General features: G+C 54.4%; 1 protein-coding gene across 1 annotated transcript in view; it reads right to left on the reverse strand.

Moving 5' to 3' along the window:
* LOC104124382 (guanine nucleotide-binding protein subunit alpha-11) overlaps positions 1-1,794 on the reverse strand; it is a 20,668-nt gene extending 18,874 nt beyond the window's left edge. Inside the window, exon 1 of the mRNA XM_009636719.2 lies at positions 1,790-1,794. The gene's annotated coding sequence lies outside the window, so the exon portion shown is untranslated. The remainder of the gene's footprint in view (positions 1-1,789) is intronic.
* Positions 1,795-4,580: the final 2,786 nt, after the last annotated feature.

A 4,580-nucleotide genomic window follows, 5' to 3' on the forward strand; every position in this document is an offset into this window, starting at 1 on the left:
GGAGCCCCCCCATGTGCTCTCCCCGGAGCCCCCCCGTGCAGCGCTCCGGAGCCGGTACCCAGCTCACCCCGTTCACAGATCCACCTTCCAACCTGGCAGTTTGATGAGCTGCCCCCAGCCCCATGCCGCAGGTCTGAGGCAAAATAACCTTCTGAATTGCACAGCCCCTGCTGGGCCCTGTGCTAGGATAGAAGGCTCTCAAAGCTGTGTGGTGAGGGGCACCAGACAGGACACAACAATCTTCTGATCTAGGCTTCATGCTGTTCACCATTTTCCATTAAAAAAAAAAAAACACACCACTTTAAAGCCCCTCCCAAGTGTTTCTGTAGCCTCACACCTTCTCCCCTCCTTTTTCATCCCTTTCAAGGTTTCCTGCCCACACCTACAGCAGCAGCATTTCCCTCATGCTGTCTTGGGAAGGGGTGGCATCAATTAGACACCACCCGGAGCTCTCATCAGCACTAATGAGCGCCCAGGACCAGTGGGATCAGTGGAGTAGTCTCTGGAACAGAGCAAGGAGAAGGGATCGAAGCGAGCACCCCTCATGCCCGCAGCAGAGCTGTGCCACCAGCCAGGGAATGCAGGCAGGTCAGCCCCATGGGGCCTGGCAGACCAGCCCCCAAACTGCCCGGTGAGGACTGGGACAGTTGAATTCCTGGTGCGTGCAAGTGCTTAAGGCGCAAAGCAAGGCAAAACAATTCCTACCTGGGTGCTTGGGAAGACTCTTGAGCTATTTCTCATACTTGTATTTTTAAAATGAGCCCACAGTTAAGGGCCAGGGTGTGCTTCCCATCCAGCCTGGAGACCCAGTGACCATAATCTGCAGGTTTAGGGGTGATGGGGTCACCTACACCATTTCAGTTACTGGGTGGGATTAATTTTCTTTTTTTTTTTTTAAAAAAAAAAAAAAAAACAAAGCTCATTCCCTCCCCAGCTGTAAACACTGGGCCTGGGACTCCCACCCTGAGTTCTCCCCTTCTCACAGAGGTTCACCACTGCTCCTTGGACTTCCCCTCTCCTCTGCCTGCTTTTGCCCTCCATCCTGACTCCTCTTTGACCCGTCTGCTCTTCACCCACACCCCTTGCCAGCATCCTGGGAGCTGCCCAAGTCCTTGAAGGAGCAACAGCAAGTTCCCACTGTCATGGGACAAGAGTTACTCCAGTGTTCAGCCCTTCCCTTTGGGCAGACTGAAGCAGCATGATGTGCAACCTTTGCTGTGTCAAACACCCTGCTTGCTTAATCTGCAACGACATTCAAAGCACGCAGAAAGGCAAGTGCAACCCTTCCTCCCCAAACTCTCTGCTATCACTACCCTGAACGGAGACAGGTTTCTCTGGGAGTCAGCTGCATGCCCAGTGCTTACTGTGGGGCAGGCTGCAACTGCAGGCGCTGCATTAGAAAATACCAGAGCCTTTGCATCATGTCTGTAATGCTGAGGACTTTTCATGCATCAGTGGCGTGTTCTGGTTCATGCCAGCAGAACTGGCACTCCTGAGGGCACAACCCAGGCACTGAGAGGGCTCTCTGATCTGAGGAGGACAGAGGCAGAGCCATTACAGAGAACCAGAGGAAGCCAGGGGCCAACAGAAAGCCAGGCATGTTTTCCAACGGGGAAGAGAACAGGGTCACTAGGACCTGCAGCCAGGGGGTGGTCCAGCAGTGCCTACCAAGAGCCAAGGACAAACTGGGTCAGTTCAGCCCGTGCCAGACACCCACATGGGCCAGCAGGCCACAGCTAGGCTCATCTCACAGCACCTCATCCTGAGCGCACCCCTTCACCCATGGTACCCAGCAGCTGCCTTACCTCAGCTTCCCCAGCACCACCTCCAGCCCTGGGCACGCATCCAGACCCATCGGCCCCAGCACGCTGCAAGGAGCGCAAAGCACCCACCACCAGCCTCGCCTCCCACAGGAGGGCACCAGCAAGCCACAGGCCCGCAGAGATGCTGCCAGCCCATCTCTAGCCCGCTCCACCCCTTTAACAACTCCTTCCCCTCCTGACCCTGGTGTTTCAGGTCAGGATCGGGCCCCTGCCACTCTTGAGCCCCCTCCCGGCCAGTGCACGGTCAGCAGTTCCCATCACATGCCAGCACGGCTCTTATAGTAAAGAAAAGGAAAGCAATGTATAGCTTGACAAACGAAAGCACTTTTAAAGCAGGGAAGTCATGACAAGAGTTGCTAACCTTGCATGAGCCCGGACTCCCCCAGCATCAGTTCCTTCATCTCCTTCCCTGTGCTGCAGGTCCCAGTCTGTAAGTGCTGCCCAGGAGGCCAGAGGAGGTACTTAATAAGTACCTGCAAGGTGCGTAAGGTCTCTTCCTAAAGCCTGAGCATGCCAGGTGTTATTACTGCAGAGCAGGTGTCAAATATTTCAGCCTCCCCCAAAATTATTTTTACAAGCTCTTCAATTGCCTGTCAGAGGAAGATGCCTCAAGGAGACTCGAGTTCTCCGAAAAGAGGGGGAAAGGCACCCAGATCAAACACGCTGACAAATGCAGCTTGTGACAGCAATTGCTGGATTACAGTTTTTTCAACCTTATGTTTCACATCTGATCTGTCATGGCTGTTGTGGGTGGGCTCAGTGCACGGTAAATCAGGATAACAAACCTACATTTACAGTGATCCTTTCATCCCCTAGGATCCCAAAGCACAGCATTTAATTGCGTTCAACCTGCACATAGATTTCATAAATAAAGGCACGATGAATTAGCACAGCTGCTGCAGCATTCACACGAGTTACTAAGACACAATCTTCTTGTGCAATCGATCCAGCCTCATGCTTCAGTGTTTGTCATAAATTGAGATTAGGAAGAAATGTTCTCCCTACCTGGAACGCAGCGCTGCTGAACTAGCTGAGTGCAGGAAGAACTTAAGGGTGTAGTACTCTGTCTTCCCTGTGCAAATCTCAGAAATTGTTGCAAATATTCATTTGACGGAGATCCCATGCAGTAGATGAGCACTGATCCTGCACGGGGGCAGGAGGAATGTGATACAGGGGAGAGATTATCTGCCTCACATTAGGCAGGAGGAAAGCCTGGATGATCCCTTTGACCTTAGAATTGGTATCTCATTACTCCCTTTGTCCAGCAAGGGAAACGGAGGAGAGAGATGAGAGTCCTTGGGACTGCCCGCAGAGGGCCTGGTCCAGAAGCCGCTCCTTTGCCCATTCCAGCCCCTGCTGATCGCTCCCTCCATTGGCTTCAGTCTGCATTTTGTATGCAGAGGGGTTCAAATGCTGCTTCTGGAAACTAATCGGCCCAGGAGCCTCCTCATGGTCAAAGGATCACCTCCCGACCACGTTACAGCTTCAGACTTCCTGTTTATCTCCCCCCAAATGCCTCAGGAGACGCCACCCGGTGCTAAGCCCTTCTCCAGAGCTTGATGCTGTCCCGGCCCTGGCAGTTCCAGGCATCCTTGCCATGTGCTTCCTCATCACGCCTCAGCTGCAAAATCCCTTTCCTGCTTCCTGCAAGGAGTGTGAACTGTGCCTTGCACTTCGGCTGGTAAAAAGGGTGATAATTACCCCTAATCAGTCTGCCGCAGCAGAAGTGAGGGACAGCCACCACGAGGAATGGAACCCAATTATTCCAAGTCACTGATAATACAGGATCAAAGAGGGTGGAAATGTTTTACCAGCTGTAAGGCTCGTAAACCAAGGTTCTTCCTTGGAGAAAGACCCTTTCTGCCCACAGGCCATCCCTGTGCCCAGCCATGGAGCAGTTTCTCATTTTTATTCTTGGTATAGGCGGGGAATTTGGGATGAGGTTCATTTTCGCCTCTGAGGGCAAGCAGCAAGACAGTTTCCCTGAGAAAAGAGCATAGTAATGTGGGGATATGGTGCAGAACAAGCACTTCTGCTGCCCCGTGCAGGAGCTGAGCTGCTGGGGCTCTGCTGTGTCCCATCATGAGCACCTGGGTGTCCCAGGGGACAGAGCAGTCAGGGCTGGGCGGCGATGGGGGTGAGGGGCAGCACTGCAGAATGGCATCTGGCAAGTGCACTGCCAAGGCCATGTCCGCGGAGCGGGCAGTGCCGCACTGCTGGCTGCCATAGCCTTCTTCACCTCCCCGCAAGCCCGTGCTGCCCAGGACCAAGAAGTCACTGCCATTTAAATCGGGGAGAAGAGAGCGTCAGGCAGCACGCAGGCTGGGCTGGGGATGTGTGGCAGCTGGGCACCTTCGGGGGCAGGCAAGGAGACACCAGTGGGTCACCCCAGGCTGTCCCAATGCCGTGTGCTGGGCAGCCTCTGCAGCAGCACAGGTACTGCCAGAGCACTGAGAGAGCAGCACGCGCGCTCTGCGGGCTCCCTGGGATATCAGCTGCTCCCTGGACTTGAAGACAAAGAATGAACCCACAAAGCCACCCCAGCCCATGCTGGCCCTAGCTGCTGAGCTCCAGCTCTGACCCCTCTGCTGGGCACAGGGACCCGGCTTTGGCAGGGGAATCGCAGTGCCAAGCCCTGAAATCATAGAATCCTAGAATGTTTTGGGTGGGAAGGGACTCCCAGGGGTCACCCAGCCCAACCCCCCTGCAGGAGCAGGGACACCTTGAACCACATCAGGTTGCTCACAGCCCCATCCA

This window comes from Egretta garzetta, unplaced genomic scaffold (assembly GCF_000687185.1).
Source record: "Egretta garzetta isolate BGI_Z169 unplaced genomic scaffold, ASM68718v1 scaffold4, whole genome shotgun sequence".
Taxonomy (NCBI): domain Eukaryota; kingdom Metazoa; phylum Chordata; class Aves; order Pelecaniformes; family Ardeidae; genus Egretta; species Egretta garzetta.